The sequence below is a fragment of the Plecotus auritus genome, assembly GCF_963455305.1.
Source record: "Plecotus auritus genome assembly, chromosome: 11".
Lineage (NCBI taxonomy): Eukaryota > Metazoa > Chordata > Mammalia > Chiroptera > Vespertilionidae > Plecotus > Plecotus auritus.
The window spans coordinates 54,824,383-54,844,763 of NC_137777.1; the positions used below are offsets into that span (position 1 = coordinate 54,824,383).

At 45.9% G+C, this 20,381-nt stretch overlaps 1 protein-coding gene across 9 annotated transcripts in view; it reads left to right on the top strand.

Annotated features, from left to right (window-relative positions):
• The first annotated feature begins 2,181 nt into the window (after positions 1 to 2,181).
• Positions 2,182 to 20,381, top strand: part of WWP1 (WW domain containing E3 ubiquitin protein ligase 1) — an 89,307-nt gene continuing 71,107 nt past the window's right edge. For 3 of the 9 annotated variants that reach the window (XM_080647163.1, XM_080647169.1, XM_080647170.1), the window contains exon 1: positions 2,182 to 2,261. The gene's annotated coding sequence lies outside the window, so the exon portion shown is untranslated. Of the gene's footprint in view, positions 2,262 to 2,347; positions 2,500 to 5,263; positions 5,354 to 11,997; positions 12,050 to 20,381 lie in introns of those variants that run through there. The other 6 variants (XM_080647162.1, XM_080647166.1, XM_080647167.1 and 3 more) reach the window with 4 other exon arrangements.

Below are 20,381 nucleotides of genomic sequence, written 5' to 3' on the forward strand. Positions count from 1 at the left end.
CAGGCAATGGGATCCCTAAGCCTATGTTTTTTCTGGAAGGCACCTTGCCAGAAATTATTCACACCTTTGATTATTTTTTAAGGATTTAAACTATGGCAGTAACTACGGACAATGATTTATGAAAATACATTTATTTATAGTAATGTTCTTTTGAAATCAAATAAATATGTAATAACAAAAGCCTGGGTCAATTTTGATTGTCGACTTAGGGGCCTAGGAGAGTACTAGGAGCTTCTGAATGGAGCTGAATAGAGGGGGAAACTGTGGACTTGGGAGAGCTGAGTGAGGGCGCATAGAGCAGGGAGTGGAAGGAAACCTGTATGCACTCAGGAGACGGACTGCAGACCTCTATTGGGCATGTGCAAGCAATGTCTGGGAGGGCACCTGTAAGCATGTTCTTCAACTTATTTTTAAAGGGACTGGACAGGTGAGGGAAAGATTGAAGGAAATAGTACTGGAAAAGCAGAGATCAGTGAGCACAATCAAGGGGCTCCGAAGCATTTTTATAATGGAGTGACTGGACATTCAAGCATAGAGGCCTGACTATCATGTTAATCTTTGTCTTGAAAGCTCTGAAGAGCCAATGAAAGATTTTAAGCAGTGGAGTGACATGTTCAGATGCATATTTCAGAATAATTATCATGGGTATAGTGTGCCTCACATCCAGGAATGACAAGGCTGCAATGATTAGGAAGAAAATGTGTGTTCATTCAATCAAGAGATGTCTACTGAATCCTACAAAAACTCAGGAGTGTAAATGCCATTCTTGGTACATGATTCTTTCACAAGTTTAGTTATGATGGAAGAAGAGAGAGAACTAGAAAGAGATTTTAAAGTCAAGGGACTTTAAACAGCCATTGTGCCAAGGAATTGTAGCCAATAGAAAAGGTGGGGTTAAAGATATGCCAAGGAGGGGCCACAGGAGAGTGCAAACAGTGAAGAGTGTCACTTTGAGGAAGAGCAGGGCCACCCAGGCTGAAGAAAGAAGAAACTAGTGAGCTTGGGTGTGGATGTAGGTAATTTGTGGGGTTTGGGTGACACGGTTGGGCAAAAATTATAGAAATCCATGCTGATGGCCTTTATTAGGTCTCTAAAGTAGAAGACCAGGGTGTGGACCTTGAGAAGGACTCCTTGTAGATAATCCGGCTCAAATTCATAACCAGAGTCTTGCAACCATTGCTAACAGAGGCCTCTCACACATGCTCCATATCAGGGAACCCACCAAGCTGGGCCCACCAGCCTCCTGCACTGGACTCCTGCCATCTGAGCCCACCCTTACAAGAACTCCTAGTATTGTATTCCTGTACAATGGGAGCTGCACAGCTATATCCTCATTTGCATTTTTACCAACCAATCAGAGTGTATCCATAACAACCAATCAGAACACATGATTCTGACTAATCAGGCCAGTGCTATTTGAACCAATCAAATTGAGCAAATTTGGATTCTTCATTTGCATAAAGTTGACCAATCAGGGGCCGGGCAGGAACATAACATAAGGGGTGTCTCCCTAGTCTGGAGGAGCACGCCTTTGGTTTCCTTCAGTGGTTGTGTCTCCTCAGCTGGCAAACTGTTCATCTGAATAAAGTCTCTCCCTGTACTGCACCCCAGACTGGGGACTTTTGTTGGCACTTGCTGGGTGGCAGAGACCTTTTGTTGACAAGGTCATCTGGTGAGTAACATGGTCTCCACAGACTTCATTGCAGGGTGGCCTTATGTCTAAAAGCAACACGGAACCAACAGCACCTGTGTTTTGTACAAACGGGGATGCCAGGCCCTACCGCACATTACTGACCCGGGCACTTGCTCAGTGTTTTGTCTTCCTACTCATGGGGGGCGGGTGCAAGCCTTGGTGCATAGTGACAACTGGCTGGTAGTGCTCTGCTGATGCAGTTATTTACTCTTGCAATGTGTTCTCCAGCGCCCAGCCGGGTCAAGGGGTATTTACTTGGAGCCTACCTTTGCTGTGGAGCGTTCCAGAGGAACGCCATGCCAGGTCCTCCCTGGAGGTGACGCACTGTCCCGCCCCAGCCGGAAAGTCACGTCAGCGGCACGCACCTCCTGCCTGCTGAGCCTCTCCCAGTTTCCGCCCTCCGCGGCTCTGGCCCCGCCCACAACCAAGGCCACACCCACTACGCTTAGGCCCCGCCCCTCCACGGCCCGGGCCCCGCCCCCATGTCCCATTGGCTGGCGGTCCGCGTCCACCGAGCGCCCCCGAAGACCCGAGGAGCGGACTCCCCGGCGGCGTCGCGAGCGCCCTGGTGCGCATGCTCGGGGCAGCGGGTCCGCTACCAAGCGGCGGGTGGGCGGGCGGGGCGGCGCGCTCCCGGGAGGGGGTGCGGCCGGCAGGGCGGGACGGGGAGGAACCCGGCGGCCGCAGCGCTTCCGAGCGGCTGCGGGCGGCCTGGCTGCGGGACGGCGCCTGCGGCGAGATGGCGGTCCTGGGCGCCGAGGGCTGAGCGCCGCCGCGGGGACGCGCCGCAGCGAGGCCGGGAGCCGGTGAGGACGGCGGGGCGCGGGCAGGACTCCGAGGCCGCGCGCTCGGCCCAGGCGGACCTCTGCGGGCGGGGGCGCGGGGCTGCTGGGTGGCCTTGGCACGGGCCGAGCGGAGTGTCCCGGTGACTCCGCAGCGCGCCCATCCGGCTGCTCACCTTGCCCCCTGCCCCCGGGAGAAGCCGGGTGCACTTCCTGCCCGCGCCCGGCCCCCCCACAGCGCGTCCCGGGGAGGGGGGGGTGCCGGGCGCCCACGGTGTCACCCCGTCCCACTGACTGCAGCCCCAGCGCACCCCACCTCTGCCCGTGACCCGCCAGGTCCCAGTGACCTTGCAGTTTTCGCTGATCCTCCTCTCTGACTCGGACCTCCTGCCGTCCTTTCCTAGACGTTAATTTCGTTTTGCCACCGTTGAGGGATTGGTGTGTGCCCGGTCCTTTCGGTCCATTCTTTACCCCGTGGGCTGGGAGTGGACCTGCCTTCGTGCCCTGGTGACCAGACTAGACCGCTGTCTGTCCTGTTGACAGTTTTACTCTTCCAGGGGCTTGCCGGGCTTTCTTTTTCTGTTGGGTGAGTTTTGTGTCTTTTTGTGCAGCCTGATGTGCTAAGGATTGGAGTGTGTGCTTTCAAATGCTCTCGGTGGTAGTGGTGGGAGAAAATGATGTCTAAAGTTGTCTCTCCCCCTTCGGTGTTTTTACCTGAAACACCCAGGGAGCAGTTTGTATGCAGGTTTTCGCAAGAGTCCTCACTCATGTGTAAATCCACCTTATCGGTCGCACTGAGTCTCTGTGTGTGTTATAAAGCAAAATGCACTTTTTTAAAAAAGGCATTCTGTTATGTGTGTGACTGGTTTTTAGCCATCAAGTAGTAAATTAGCTATCACTGGAAATGACCACTTTTCATAAGTAGATAATATTTTTTCAAGTTGAAAACGTAGTATCCAAGTATTGGGAGCTGCTCAGAAGTGTGTAGTGCGGAATCATTCTTTCAGGTGTAGCTTACTGACATTTTCTTTTTTTTTTTTTTTTTAATATATTTTTATTGATTTCAGGGTGGAAGGGAGAGGGAGAGAGAGATGGAAACTTCAATGATGAGAATCATTGGCTGCCTCCTGCATGCCCCCCACTGGGGATTGAGCCTGCAACCCAGGCATGTGCCCTTGACCAGAATCGAACCTGGGACCTTTCAGTCCACAGGCCGATGCTCTACCCACTGAGCCAAACAGGCCAGGGCACTTACTGGCATTTTCAAGGAGTTCTTCCTGGTTTAGCAGAGAGGAAGGGCTCTGCTTTGGAAGCCTGGTGTGATAGAGGATAAAGTCTCTGCCTTCAAAGGGAGAGTCGTCTCTGCTGTTCACTCCCCAGAAGTCTGAGATGTCTTTTACTGCTTTGCACAGTTATTAAGCACCTACTGCATGACTGTGTGGGGTGTTTGGGTAAAGATAAGGATGAGGATGGTCACGGCCTTCATGGACTAGGTAGGTGGGTAAGACTATACACACATGCCTCATTGGTGCTAATAGACAGTTAAGGGACCTGCAGAATTCAAATTCACAGGCGGCAGAGCTCACATCTCACTTGGGAAGGTGGGGTTTCCTGGCTTCTGGAATCTTTGTTTTGAGGATGACTAAGAATCTTGAAGAAAGGTCATCCCAGCAGAGAAAGGGGATGAGGAGCACAGAGTTCATACATTGGGGGAGACACAGTAATTGGGTGGAACATCAAGTATTTGTACCAGTAGTGAGGGTGAGAAAGCCCTAAGGGAAAATGGACCAGTTTGTGATTGTTTTGAATGCAGGCCAATGCCGTTGGCTTGGGTAGATGGTGACTTTGAGTTGGGAATGTAATGATTAAAGCTGTTTTCAGGGGTTAAGCTGGGCAGCTGTGCAGTGTGGATTGAAGTAGAGAGAACTTGGAGGCAGAAAGACCTTCTGGTTGCTGTGGTAATAGGAAGTGAGGGGCAGAGCTGTGGCCATAATTATAGGAAAGGAAGGGAGGAGGGAAGTGGATTAGACAGAACTGATGGGAGAGAAAATGAAGAGGGTAAAAATGACCACGGCTCTGATCCAGGCCGTTGGGAGAATGGTGGTGCCGGGCGGGCACGTCCAGAAGCTTTCTCTTCGGCACGTGTGCCATTTTGCAGCAGCAGCTCTCGGTCTTCTAGGGCCGAGTAAACCTGCGTGAATTTAAAGGAATCTGCCTGGAAAATTGCCATATGCACCTGTGTTTTCTGGTTGTAATTTCAGACTCTGAGGGCTACCTGAAGCTTGTCCATGGGACCCATGGGCCGGGGGTTGGCCTGGAAGCAGCTCTCAGAATCACTGGGGGGTTTACAACAATGGAACCGTCACATTCTTCCCTTCACTTCTGAGAAGCCCTGCTGCAGAGGCATGCTGTACATCCACTTGGGACACTTGTATTGTGGTTTACAGTGGATTTTGACTAACTTATGTTAGTTGCTACTATATTATAGAACAAACTAGCCCAGTGGTCAGCAAACTGCGGCTCACGAGCCGCGGTTTGCCACTCTGTTGACTAATGAGTTTGCCGACCACTGAACTACCCCAAGAGGTTAAATGATTTGTCCTAAGTATTTCAATTAGCAAGTGGGTAAGATGGAATGGGAGTTGATTTCTTTCTCGTGTAAAGATGTTTGCAACTGATTCGCCATCATGGGTGTAGTTATTGCCTTTAAGTGACCTCCTCAGTGAGAACTAGACAGTCCTGGGAGGTTCCTTCCAGTTGCTAACAGTGTGTGACTCTTGGCTCTTAGGTTGTCCTTGGACTGTCTGAGGACCTGTCTCGTTTCCAGGTGCCACCGCGCTGGTGAGGCTGAGGGATGAGTTGGGCGTGTGGACAGCAGGTATCAGGCCAGTCATTTCCTCATTTCCATTGTGTCTCTGTCTGGACTCGGGAGTGGGGGTGGGGAGAGACATAAGTGAAATTAGAAACTTTAAGAACTTCTTTTCTCTATCCAGGTATGCCCTACATCACTCCTGTCCTCCATTCAGGAAGGCTTTACCAAGTAAAAATGTAAACTTTACAAAATAAATGAAGGGCTGGGACCTAGTGCATTTTCTCATTGGATTATGTCGTTAACTCTCCCCAGTATGGTTACAGCATAATTTGATTAGTAAACAGTTGACTTTTCTGCATCTGTAGGAATGTCTTCTTGGTAGAATCAGAAAAAGTTATTACTTAGTATCTTTTATAGCTCTAGAAACTTTAATTCCATAATTATTAGAAAGAGATGGGTCTTTTTTACTCTATTAAAATATGTAATTATGACAAGGATTAGAAAAAACAGTAAATTGGTGTTGATGTGGAATGTGTTCTGAAGTACCTGGTATAAAACGTGGAGGAGGAGCACCTGAGGAAGCACTGCCCATGACCCTCTGCTCTGCTGGCCTCAGGACGAGTGATGTAGCGCTGCACTTCCACAGTCCTGATGCGATGCACACGTGCCATTTGGTTCTCATGACCACGAGCAGGAGGTATATCAGGAGTGTCATTGCTTTTAAGAAGACACTGAGGCTCAAATAAGTTAAAAAGGTTAAATTCCAGAGTATTGACTAGTCAATGGCTAAAATAGAACGGGCATTATAACCCATTTTGTTCCTAGGTCAGTATTCTTTTCCCACTGACTCAGTGCAGCGGTAACTGAAGGCTGGGGCCAGGAGTCTGCAGTTACCTGTCTGGAATCTGTTACACTTTTGTGCTGTGTGGATCTGAACTTGTCTGTCTCCTCCTTCTTGTTAAAATGGTAATCTCATTGCAGTGGCTTTGGTAGGTAATTTTGAAATGTGTAAGAATTTATCACAAAATAGTTATCTTGCTGTCAAGGAAAAGCAAAAGTTGATTTCTCATCTGAAAATATATACTTGTGAAAAGTAGGTATTAGTTTCCTTTTGAGAACTTACGGATTTTAATGCAGTTGCTACAGGTGAAGTTTGTTCTTTTATAAAAGCCTGAACATTTGTATTGTTAGAGCAAATAAATCAGGATCTGATTTCCAGAAGTCTATATCATGGTATTTCATGATTTTTACCTTTACATAAAAAGCTTAGTCATTAAAAAAATGATTTACTATTAAAAAACTGTTGGTAGAGGTTAAAGGGGAGGGGGAATGGGAGACATCTGTAATATTATCAACAACAAAAATATATACTAAAAATAAAATAAAAAATGTTAGTATATACTTCGAATTCGTGTTTAAACAGCTTTTTGGGGAATAAATTATGTAAAACCGTAAGTTTAATAGTTCCTGGTGTATAAGGAAGACTAGCCTTTGTCTCAACATTCCTAAGACCTGTTGGTTCCCAGCACATGCTGGTGTGCCCACTGCAGGTCGGCACTGCCAGGCACGGGCCCGGTGCGGCGGTGGCCCGCGAGGCCTATCCTGGGACTCGGTCTGTGGAGCCACTGTCAGGAAGGGCAGAAGGCACAGACTTCATCTTCTGGGATTGTGTGACTGTGTGGAGTTACGGTGACAGGTACGGCTCAGAGCTTCTGTGGGTTTGGTTCCAGACACCACAGTAAAGGGAGTTGTAATCTTTTTGCCGGTGGAGGGTCTTGTCTTCAGTGGAAACCACCTGTGAAGCGCAATGAAGGGAAGTGTGTCTGCAACTACACTCCTTTTCTCTGGGTTTTGAGAAAATCATGCAAAAACGCAGGGAGCCCCGTGAGCATTGTGTTGGCTGTGTATCGCTATCTAACAAAAACGGATGACTTAGACGGCCGCTTGTTTTGTTTTGTTTTTGTATTTTGCTCACAGCTTCACTGTCCCAGGCTGCCAGGCTGGGCTCATTGAAGCAGTTCTGCTGTGGTCACTCTGATGGACACGTTCAGCTGGCCGCTCAGCACGTGCTAGTCTCTGTCTTTCTGTTTCTCTTCCTCTTGTCCCATGTAGTCTTTTTAAAAAACATTTCTTACTGATTTTTAGAGATTGGAAGGGAGAGAGAGAGAAACACTCTCTATATGGATGTGAGAGCAAAACATCCATCAGCTACCTCCTGCACGCCCCTGCGAGGGAATGAGCCTGCAGCCCCGTCATGTGCCCCGACCAGGACATAAACCAGTGACCCTCCAGTGCACGGGACGAGGCTTGTACCATACCGTCTTGTTGTCTCAGGCCCCCTGCCTTTGCAGAAGGATGGCTGGCCTTACTTGGTTGCTTAGGGCTCACAGAGTGCAGAAGCAGAAGTAGCCAGACCTCCTTAAGCCATAGGCTTGGAATCAGCACAGCATCCTTTCTGCCACATTCTGTTGGTTACAGCAAGTCACAGGTCAGCCCAGGTTCCAGTGGACAGGACCAGACAAGGGTGTGCGTCCCAGGATTGCACCAGGCAGCTGTAGCCTGCGTATTACATAACGGGGCTGCTGGGGAACTCTGGGGAGCGAGACCTGAGCTGCCTGGTGCTTTTAGTGCTTTGAACTTGGCCCTCCTTAGGGAACCCAAGGAATACGGTGATGCCCGTCCCGTTCTGTCAGCCAGGTTTTTCTCCCTCATCTCCATCACTTGTCTTTCTGTGACTATCACTCTATTTCAGTCTCAGTAGCAGCTTTTGTTAAGTTCGGGTTTTCTAAATGATGTTCGGGCTGACTGGCATGAAGGAACCGAGTGTCTTGTTGTTCTCATCACTCCTGAGTGCAGTAATGCAGCTACACATCTCATGCACAAAACACGGGTGCAGCTTCGGGGCCCTTTGGGAGCACGTCATGCCCACGCGTGCCGGTCTGCACATTTCTGAACCGAGCACATGGGCTGCTGTGGGAGGAGCTTGCTGCCTGACAGGACTGAGAAACATGACCTTGTAAATAGGAAGGGCTGGGCGCTGAGGAGGGCAGATAGAGTTACTGGACGCAGTTCTGGAGGGCTCTCCTTTGCTGTAAGTTACTCCGTAGTTTAAAAATGTCCTCGCGCTGACAGTCCTGGGCGTGAAGCTTTTACTTCTCTAAGGAAAACAAGTCTTCTGAGAGCTGTTTGGTAGCTCATGGTCATGAGTAAAGAGGCTGGCGGGAGCACATGGGTGAGTCCTGGCTGAAGACGTGTGCTGCCTGTGTAGCAGCCCCACGTGCCAGCAAGCCCTGCTCTCTCTCTGCGTTTGGTTAGTGTGGGGAGGAAGGGGTAGTTCAGTGAACTTACTTTATAAATTAGAACATACTTTACCTTAAAAGTAGGTGAACTAATGGACTCTACTCTTACAGTTGAAGAATGAGCCGGCTGTCCTTGGGTAAGAGTGGTGGCTTGATCGTAAGGTGGTGCTGATCCCTCAGCGCTGCCTCCGGGCCGTGGCCTCACTTTCATCTTAGGAAAATGTCAAGAACCTCTTTCTTGCTGGGTTTTCCTAAGGGTTAATTGAAATAATGTTGGAAAGCAGAAAGTATGGTTCCTGGGACATGAGCAGCCCATAGACCATTCCTATGCTTAGAACTCCTTATTATACATAAGGTGAAATTAAAGTAAGTCCACTTTCCCGGGATGCGCTCATTTCTCAAGGACAGTTGTTTTGGCATGAGCAGAGCTGCATATTAAATCTCACCTCGTAAGAAGGAAGTTGCCGAAGTGAATCTGAGAAAGAAACCCCACGTGGCAGAACGGACAGGGGTGGGAGGGGAGCTGTGCGGTCCGGAAGGAGGCACTGCGGCCCCCATCGTCACAGTCCTCTGGGTGTGTGCGAGCATGGGAGGGTTGGTTCCCTTCGAGGTCTGCGGGGTGGTCCTTGACAGCAGGGCTCAGGAATTTCACGTTTAACAAATAGCTCAGGCGCGCGTTCCTTTGAGAAGTGCTATTAGAAACGGAGTCTGTTAGCTGGGATTCTGGTGTTCTCGGAGACACTTTCTACTCTATAGCCCATGAAGCACACGTGTGACATGTAAACAGAGATCTTCACACCTAAACCTTCCAGATGTTTAAAGGGGCTTAAGGTGAGTGCCCAGGACCTATCCGAAGAGACTCCAGAGCCGATGCAGGGCGGTTTCCGTCAGGAACAGGCAGGGCGGCCCTGCTCCCGACAGCACCCTGCTGCAGGAGAAGAGACTCCTTGGAATGCTGACATCCACTTTTAAAAATGCCGGTGGAAGCAGCTAAGTTAGACATAGTGATTAGAGAGCAAATAATCTGCCTTTTTCTTTGCTAAGATAAGCTCCTCAAAAATGGAGACTCTGAGTGAAGTGTGTCTGGTCAGCATGTGGTCTTCAGGTGGTAGGAGGTGGATGCCATGCTCCGTCTGCTGGGGGAACACCACTGCGTAGGAGGGCCTCAGCCTGGGAAGAAAGTCAGGAGAAATGGTCTAAGTTCTAAATCCATTAATGAAGGAACCCCACAACATGAAACTTTTCTCTAAGGCTTGCTTAGGACAGCAGTAGTGACAGTCTGTGTTTGTGTCACTTAAACCCTCTTCAGTCCCGTGATCACAGCTGTCATTGCAATGGCAGATCCTTCAGCTGGGGCTGTTAGTGGAAAAACTTAACCTGTGTTTATAGCAACCATATTTTTCTGGCATTAGTACGTTTTGTGGTAATAAACAACAACCCAAAACCAGGCCAACCCCTGACTGTCTCCGTGGGAGGGGAAAGGGTTAGTTGGCATTGGTTTGAGGGGCCCATTGTTGGTGTGTTTACACTGACTCTGTGGCCAGTGCTTTGGGGAGAAAACAATAAAATAAACTCCTCTCTCTTTGTCCTGAGTGGTGAAACGCGGTTTGATGTTTAAATGTGAATACCCAGAATGGAAGTGTACATGGTGCTCAGGAATTTCATTTTCCTAGGGTAAAAGTTTTGGTCGTTACAACTTTTTAAAAACTTTCTTTGTGATCAATTTTCCTTTAAAGTGTTGGCTGTCAAAAGAGCTTAGGTTTTCCGAAAGGTTGCCGGTTCGATTCCTGATCAGGGCACATACCTAGGTTTCTCTCTTAACCCTCTCTCTCTCTAAAAAAATCAATAAAAACATATTAAAAAATAAAGTGCTTAGGCTTTAAAGTAGACAAACCCAGTTGTGAGTTCTGGCCCTTGGCTGAGTGAGCTCGGTCAAGTGCACTTTAGGAAGAGCCCTCGTTATAGCATTTGTAGGCAGTATTCACATGTAAAGTGGCAGTAAAATTATCTGTTGTGTGCCTTAAACCTGGCACTCAGTAGTCAGTAAATATTCACTAGATGGGTTCATATAGCTTGTCATTGATGGCAGGCATGTTTTCAGGATTATTATTTCTTACTCTCAGAAAGGGAACACACTTCATGTGCTGTGTTACTCAGCACCCCAGGAAAGTCTCGGCAGCATCCTGCGCTTCCCTTGGCAGATGTTTAGGTGTTGTAAATAAGGACACAGAGTAACCACATTTCTGGTCAGAGTTTGCCACCAAATAAGTTATGAAGGAACTTGAGTTTTTATAGCTTTTGGGATTTTATTGGATTTGTGGATAAAGGATTGTGTTCTTGTATTTCTACTTTATTTTTTTAAATATATATTTTTATTGATTTCAGAGAAGAAGGGAGAGAGAGAGAGAGATAGAAACATCAATGATGAGAGAGAATCTCTGATTGGCTGCCTCCTGCACGCCCCCCACTGGGGACTGAGCCCGCACACCTGGCATGTGCCCTGACCAGGAATTGAACTGTGACCTCCTTGTTCATAGGTCGATGCTCAGCCCCTGAGCCACGCTGCCTGGGCTCTGCTGTATTTTAAACTTGAGAAGAAATGCTTGAGGGAAAAAAGTATTCTAGGAGTAAAATTTTAGCCTTTTAATTGATTTTCTCATTTTGGGAAGATTGTGTTTTGAATTATAAATTTGCCTCTAAGATGTAAGTTTACACTTAGCAGCATGCTTTAAAGTTCTTAGGAAGAGTATTTGTAAATCGTAAATTAACACTCTATGTCTGCTACTTGAGTAGCTTTAAAATATCTTGAAATTATGTATTTATAACAAAAACTTCAGCAGTCGTGTATTCCTCTCAGGTGCCTAGTGTAACTTGGACCTGACTCTGCTGCAGACATGGGGTCTGCAGCGTGGCCGGCACTGCCGTCTCTGCGGTGTGGGCGTGGTGAGCGTGGCCAGGGCTGTGGAGGAGCTAGGGCCAGAGCGGGTGCCCGAGCCAGGGGAGTCGCTGGTCCCGATGCTGGAAGCAGTGCTGGTTTCCCCGCGTGTCAGCATCCTCGTGCGGCCCACAGCAGTGTGGCATGCACGCAGCTGCTAGAGGTGGAACCTGGACCCAGGGCCTAGGCCTCTGACAGCTGTCTCCCGGGCACCTCATGCGGCACGCTCTGCTCTTCCAGGGCGAGGAATTGAAGGGTTAGCAGGTCTCCATGGCTACTTAATGCTGGCAGATTAGAATTCTTAATGTATTTGCAAACGCCAGGAAGTGTTCGGGCGACCAGTGCCATGCAGAGGACAGCGACTGGCCCGCAGGCCTGACACGAGCGCTCCTGTCCCTGCGCAGGTGGCCCCCTCGCAGCCTCAGCCCGGCTGCTGTGGCTGCTGTCTGCCATCCTGAGGCAGCCAGCACGGGTGTCTGAAGAATATCAAAACACTAAAAACTTCGGATTTGAAGGGAAAAACGTCTGGTAAGCAAGTATTATGTCCTTAAAATACCAAACTTAGAAACAAATGACCTATTACTTACGGAAATGTTTGTGTCGTTTTGAAATACGAGATTGTATAATGTAATTATGTGAAGTTTGATCTTTGCAAAGTAAGAATGGTATGTTGCCCCCCATGTTTTTTCCAGAACACATGGAAATGATCTCTTAAACAATCCCTGCAGCTGACCTCCTCTCCCTGTTCATGTGCCACACTTTTACACATTATCTTTTTTAAGACTACTTGTTCTTTGTCTCTCAACCACAAGAAAAAGCGTTTCCAATAGCTAGGTCTAAAAGCCCCACAAAACCACCCTACTGTGAATCCTTAAGTGTAAAAAATAAGAGAATAATAACATGTGACTGACATGACCAACAGTTCAGCTTAAGGCCTGGGTTTAGCTCAGCATTTCTTGTTTTATAGTCTGTTTGCAGTGCAGATGCAGTGGAAAGAGCGTTGGCTTTGAGCCCAAGAATTCTGGGTTCAGAATCCTGAGTCACTAGTCTTGTAGCCCTGGGCTCTTTGAGTTCCTGAAACCCAGTTTCCCTCTGTCAGTAAGAACACTAAAGACTCCGAGGCTAACGGTTGACATTAGAGATTGTTTCTTTGTACAATAGGAACCCAGTAAAGTGCTCACTGTTGTTCTTACTGTTTTTGGAGTCCGAGACCTGACTCAGATTCCAGGTTCAGACTGGCTGTGTTTCTTTGTCACTTAGACACCCATGGGAGTGCAGTGGTCTCAGATAGGTGCGCTCCGTCGTCTGGGAGGAGCCACACAGCTCTCCTTGCTACTCCAGTGGGTTCCGTATGTTTGAAACCCACATTTTCAGATGCTCAGTGATACTTGAAGCTTCTTAATTGACATGCAGCACAAGAGTGGAAAACCTGTTGTCTACTGAGGCTTGGCGAAAATTGCCAAATGCAACAATATTTGCTTGGAAAGTTTTGGTATTTTGCCATTGTAAACATAATGCTGCATCTTATAAGAAATTGAGGAAATTATAGCAAATTAGAATGAAATGATCTGATTCTCATTGCTGATACCATTTTGGCATTCTTCTCCTTTGTTGATGTAAATAAATTTTAGTATCCTTTTGAAACAAATAGAAATCATCTCACTAAATTAACAATAATTATGAAAAATAAAGTCCAGTGCATGAGAAGTAAAAACATATTTCATTTTTTTATTATGACCTGAGGAGGAAGGTGATGGAGCAGGAAGTGAAGGAGAGATTAGTATGATAAAAGACAATAATAATGTCAAGTCCTGCGTTTTTGTTTTGTATTTAGGGACCATATCTGTTTACCTTTAAAATTAGAGTAGTTGCTGCTAAGTTTGATAAACGTATTTCCCTCCTTGCTAATGCTTTCTAGTAAAGTACAGACATTTTTGACAACCCTTACTTATAATGAAGGAAAACTTGTTTTTTGGAAAATTGGTATGATGTATTTAATTATATATTTTTTTAGAGATGCATTTTTTGAGCAACATCACCATCTTGTGGCTTTCTAGAATATTGTTGCCAGACCTGTGTTTTACAACTGTAAGCCTAAACTGCTCTGATGTTGGCCAAGGGATCAATCAAGTTCATAATGGGCAGTTCTTACTGTAAATGGAGGGTAAGGAATAGAAAATAAAATTATTTGTACACTAGGACTGCAACTTTGTAAGAAAAAATGTGTATTGAGGAATATCATAGTATAAAATGAAAGCAGTTGTGAGTTAGGTTGTGTGATTATGGATGATTGCCACTATTTCATGTTTTCATGAAACATGCAGTGGCTTTAGTCAGCTAATCCTAATCTAGGAAGTACCATGTGCTTTGTGCTCCATTCATTCTTTTAAAAAAAAACATATTTCTTTATTGATTTCAGAGAGGAAGGGAGAGGAAGAGACAGAAACATCAATGATGAGAGGGAATCATTGATCAGCTACCTCCTGCATGCCCCTTAATGGGGATCGGGTTTGCAACCCGGGCATGTGCCCTTGACCAGAATCAAACCTGGGACCCTCAGTCCGAAGGCCGATGCTCTATCCACTGAGCAAAACCGGCTAGGACTCCACTCATTCTTTAATAAGGTGACCCAGGCCTGAGAATTCAGATGCCTTACCAGCCAGTTAACAAGGCTGCTTTTGCCTAGAAGTGTTATCTAAACTGGTAGCTCTTGGAGGAGTATTTTCTATATGAGTTTCTGTACCTTTTTCCCATCTTGATAACAATTTTAAACAAAAAAAGTCAATTTGAGAAGTATGGTAATTCATTGAACAAACCACCTAAAACTAAATGAGGCTTTTTGGCTTAAAGCCTGCTTGTTGTTTTGAGATTCGGTTGGCACTAGGGGTCCTTCATTAGCAGACATGTATCAGACCCTTGTGGGCACCAGGCTGTGAGGCAGGCAAGTGGATGCCTTGGTTGAGGATTTGTGCTATACTTTTGGAATTTACAATTAGTATGCAGTGATGAACACAAAAGTGGGATTGGGGATTCTGGATAAAAATAGGTATAATTTATTGAGTGTTTACTATGTGTCAGGCACCATGCCAAGTGCTTTTTCTCTGTCAGAAATTTCTTTTGGAATTTTGCTCTGATTTTTGCGGGAGCAATGCATATGCACATAAATAAGTATTTGTGGCAGCCCTGAAACATCTCTGTGGAACAATAGGTTTCCTTGTACCATGCAAGTGGTTCAGCTGGGATGGGTCTGGTAGGCTTCTGTGGCTTGGTCTTGATAGCTCACTAGCGTTTACAATGTTTCTGTGGGATCATTTGTGCTGTGTTCTAAGCAGCCATAGTTCCCCAAGACTTTTAGAAAAATCCAATTGATGTAAAATTTGGGGATTAGTATATGACTTCTGAATTATTTTGAATAATTAAGCTAGAGAATGTCCCATGTCTAATGAACTTTTCTCTTGTTTATATACTTTTGGCCATTTGAGTATTTAATAAGTCAAACAAGCATTTTATATAACATTTATCTTTTACTTTTTTACTGGATATTTTTGTTTATTTGTTTTAAATTTTTAAATCTTATTTGTTTAGAGTATTACAGATGTCCCCTGTTTTTCCCACCACTGCACCCTCCACCTGGTTCCTGCCCCACCCCAAGCCTTCATCACCCTATTCTCTGTGTCCATAGGTAAGCTCTTTGATTAATCTCTTCCCACCCCTCCCCCACCCCCTTCCCTCTGAGATTTGTCAGTCTTTTCCATGCTTCCATGCTTCTGATTCTATTTTGTTCACCAGTTTATTTTGTTTGTTAGATTTCTTGTTCGTTTATTTTTATTTTTAGATTTGATTGTTGATAGATATGTATTTGTTGCCATTTTATTGTTCATATTTTTTATCTCTTCTTCTTCTTTCTCTTCCTCTTCCTCTTCCTCGTCTTCCTCTTCTTAAAGAATATCCTTCAACATTTCATGTAATACTGGTTTAGTGGTAATGAATTCCTTTAGCTTTTTCTTGTCTGTGAAGCTCTTTATCTGACCCTCAACTCTAAATGAGAGCTTTGTTGGGTGGAGTAATATTGGTTGTAGGTCAGCTATTCATCACTTTGACTATTTCTTGCCACTCCCGTCTGGCCTGCATAGTTTCTGTTGAGAAATCAGCTGACAGTCGTATGGGTGCTCCCTTGTAGATAACTAACTGTTTTTCTCTTGCTGCTTTTAAGATTCTCTCTTTGTCTTTAGCCCTTGGCATTTCAATTATGGTGTATTGTGGTGTGGGTCTCTTTAGGTTCCTCTTGTTTGGGGTTCTCTGTATCTCCTGGACTTGTAAGTCTATTTCTTTCACCAGGTAGAACAAGTTTTCTGTCATTATTTCTTCTAATAGGTTTTCAATATCTTGCTTTCTCCCTTCTCCTTCTGATACCTCCATAATATGAATGTTGGTATACTTGAAGTTGTCCCAGAGGCTCCTTGCATTATCTTGGTATTTTTGTATTCTTTTTTTCTTTTTGCTCTTCTGAATGGGTGTTTTTTGCTTCCTCATATTATAAATCGTTGATTTGATTCTTGGAATCATCTACTCTACTGTTGGATCCTTGTAAATTATTTCAGTTAGTGTATGCTTAATTTCTGATTGGTCTTTTTCATGTCTTTGTTATTCTCACTAAGATCCTTGAAAGTCTCATAAAGATTCTTGGATAACCTTATAACTATGGTTTTGAACTCTGTATCCAATAGTTTGCTTGCTTGCATTTCTTTCATTTGTGACATGTTTCTTTGTCTCCACAGGTTGGCTGCTTCCCTGTGTTTGTTTCTATCTATGTATTAGGCAGAACTGCTATAACTCTTGGAATTGATAGAGTGGCCTTGTATAGTAGGTGTCCTGTAGGTGTCTGGTACCTCCATAATGTGAATGTTGGTACACTTGAAGTTGTCCCAGAGGCTCCTTACACTATCTTTGTATTTTTGTAAGTCACCTGAGCTGGGCACTCTAGGTATGCCCCTGTGTGGGCTATATGCACAGTCTTGTAATTGAGCCTTGATTGCTGTTGGCATCACTGGGAGGAGTTGATTGACCTCCAGACCAATTGGCTGTGAGGACCAGCTGTGACTACAGCTGCTGTGCAGGAAACACCCCTGTAGAGCAGGACTTGCTTCAGTGGAGCTTTGGTGCTCACTGAGTGTGTTGCTTATAGATGTGTAGAGTTGTAATCTGCTGTGGTCTGAAGCTGTCCACTGGGTCCACTGGCTCTAGGGCCTCCAGGGAAGTGCAAAGTCAGTCACTGCCTGGGGCCACCCAGCAGGAGCTACAGAGGGATCTGCAGACAGCTGCTATTTGCTATTCGTTTTGGGCTTTGAAATGCCCAGGAGAGGCCCAGCTATGAAGCAAGGCAGGCTGGTGCTAGTGCTGGGTCATGGGCTATTTATTTATTTATTTATTTATTTTTAACTTTGGTTACATTTTGTTGAAGAATGTCATCGGATAGAATAACTAGTCATAATTAAAAAAAAAAAATCTTTTGTATGCTCTTAAACAGGGGAAGTCCTCTTAAAGTATGTATAATTTTTTGTGATAGCAACAAAGGTAAATCTCATCCTTTTCAGTATTCTAACGTCCACTGACTGTATCCCAAGACTGATTTTAGTGTTTGAGAATTTTTAATTGCATGAGCTTTCCTTTCCGAGTTAATTTCCACAACTCAAGCTCTCTGTGTTCTTCTTTTCCTCATGCTCTTCTCTCTCCTTATTTTTGTTTGGTCTTCTTCAGTTGTGGGTGCCTCTTGAGACTCTGTTTCTCTTCCCCTGAGGAGGAATCATATGATTATAGCTTCCTATATACATACCAACTTGCCACTAACTTGCTTCATTTCTAGTCTTTATCTTTCCTTCTTTTTAAAAAATAAATTTTTATTGTACAGATTATTACAGATGTTCCTCTTTTTTCCCCCCATAGCTCCCCTCCACCCGATTCCCCCCCCCGCCCCCGCCGCCCCATGCCCTTACCCCCACCTCTGTCCTCATCCATAGGTGTAAGATTTTTGTCCAATCTCTTCAAGCACCCCTCACACCCCCTTCTCCCTGAGAATTGTCAGTGCACTCCCTTTCTATGCCCCTGATTCTATTATATTCACCAATTTATTCTGTTCATCAGATTTTTATTTACTTGATTTTTAGATTCACTTGTTGGTAGGTATGTATTTGTTGTCACTTTGTTGTTCATAATTTTTATCTTTACCTTTTTTTTCTTCCTCTTCTTAAAAAATACCCTTCAGCATTTCATATAATCCTGGTTTGGTGGTGATGAACTCCTTTAGCTTTTTCTTGTCTGTGAAGCTCTTTATCTGACCCTCAACTCTGAATGAGAGCTTTGTTGGGTAGAGTAATCTTGGTTGTAGGTTCTTGCTGTTCATCACTTTGAATATTTCTTGCCACTCCCGTCTGGCCTGCATAGTTTCTGTTGAGAAATCAGCTGACAGTCGTGTGGGTGTTCCCTTGTAGGTAACTAACTGTTTTTCTCTTGCTGCTTTCAAGATTCTCTCTTTGTCTTTTGCCCTTGGCATTTTAATTATGATGTGTCTTGGTGTGGTCCTTTTTGGGTTCCTCTTGTTTGAGGTTCTCTGCGCTTCCTGGACTTGTAAGTCTATTTCTTTCACCAGGTAGGGAAAGTTTTCTGTCATTATTTCTTCTAATAGGTTTTCAATATTTTGCTCTCTTTCTTCTGGCACCCCCATAATTTGGATGTTGGTACACTTGAAGTTGTCCCAGAGGCTCCTTACACTATCTTCATATTTTTGGATTCTTTTTTCTTTTTTGTTTTTCTGGTTGGGTGTTTTTTGCTTCCTCATATTTCAAATCTTTGGTTTGTTTCTTAGGGTCCTCTAGTCTACTGTTGAATTTCTGTATATTATTCTTTATTTCTGACAGTGTATACTTAATTTCTGACTGGTCCTTTTCCATTTTTTGGCATTCTCATTAAGATCCTTGAAGGTCTCACTAAGTTTCTCAGAGGTTTCTAGAAGATTCTTGAGTAACCTTATAACTGTGGGTTTGAACTCTATATCCAGTAGTTTGCTTTCCTCCATTTCTTTCATTCGTGACATGTTTCTTTGTCTCCGCATTTTGGCTGCTTCCCTGTGTTGATGGAGTGGCTTTGTGTGGTAGGTGACCTATAGGGCCCAGTGGCGCCTTCCCAATCACCTGAGGTGGACACTCTTGGTGCACCCCTTTGTGGACTGGGTGCACAGTCTTCTTGTGGTTAAGCCTTGATTGCTGTTGGTACACTGGGAGGAATTGATCTCCAGGCCAATTGGCTGTGAGGACCCGCTCTGTCTATAATGGAAGAACTGCTGTGCTGGAGACACCCTTATGGGGCAGGACTTGCTTCAGTGGGGCTTTGGTGCTCACTGAGTCTGCCTCTTGAGTGTGTCACTTATGTATGTGAGGAGTTGAAATCTGGTGTTGTCTCACACTGACCACTAGGTACACTGGCTCCTGGATCTCCAATGGGGTGCAAGTCAGCTACTGTCTGAGGCCACCCAGCAGGAGCTACAGGGAGATCTGTAGGTTTCTCCTCTTTGTTTGGGGTTTGGAAGTTTTGGAGCTGCCTGACCCAGCTGCAGTTTGTTAGGTTAAGCTGCAAAAGGGCAGGCCATTCATATGCAAAAGCCGCTGCGCACAGTTTGGGTGGGTTTGTAAATTGGGTGGGGCAGGGTCTCAGGGAATCAACAGGGCGTGGCAAACAGCGATGGCTGCCAGTCAGCCATCTCTGCGTCTTCGCGTTTCCGCGTCCCCGTGTCCCGCGCCCCAGCACAGTAAACAATGATTCCTGCGAGCACCTCTGCAAGAAAGCCACCTTCACTTTCCAACCTGATGCCAGACAGTCCAGCTTCTCCCCGTAGGAGTCTGGGTCCCCAGAGTCTCACCGGAAACTGGAGTTCAGATCAGTCGGGAGCTTGTGTCTCCTTCCCGATTGAAAAAAACAGCGCACCCAGTCACCAGCCCGATTCGTGCACCTCGGTACCTCTGCTTTTCCGTGCCTTTGCACATCCTACCCGGTCTCAGTGCGCTTTTTTCTTTCCTTCTAGTTGTAGAACTTCTACTCAGCCAGCTTTCCCGTGGTTCTGGGTGATAGTCGTTTTGTCTTTTAGTTGTAGTGTTGGTGTGGTTGTGAGAGGCAGCACGTACAGGTGTATACCTTATGCCGCCATCTTGGTTTTTTCCATGGGCCTTTTATTGATAAGTTTGGGACATGCTGTCACTAGCTGGAGAGATTTTAGCAAAGTCTGAAGCTGGAGCCAGGACAGGCCATTCATATGGAAAAGCAGTTGGAAACAGCTTGGGTAGGGCTGCAAATTGGATGGGGTAGGGTCTCAGGGAATCCCCAGCGTGGAGCAAACAGTATATTCCAGGCTGATGAAGACTCATATATGGCTGTCAGTCAGCCCTGCAACAGGGGAGGTCCAAGTACAGGATCAATGACCCCTGGGAGCACCCCAGTTTGGGAGAAAGCTGCCTCTGAGTTCCTGCCCTGATGCACACACATTCTTCCCTGAATGTGTCTGGGTCCTCCTCTGACACTGGAGCTTGAAAGAAGCAGGACTGTGTAAATTTGTGTGTGGGCCCTTTAAGAGGAACACCTGGGATTCCAGCAGCTTCCACAATCCACGCTGGTTTTTACAGCCTGTAGTTGCGGGGACTTCTCTTCCCAGCTCTAGAACCCTGGGCTGGGTGTCTGGTGTGGGGCTGGACCCCTTGCTCCTCATGGGCAGCCTCTGCATAGACTATCTCCCACACATGGGTGCTGGACCAGCCCATTCCATGCTTCTGCCCCTCCTACAAGTCTCAGTGTGCTTTCTTCCTTACTTCTCTAG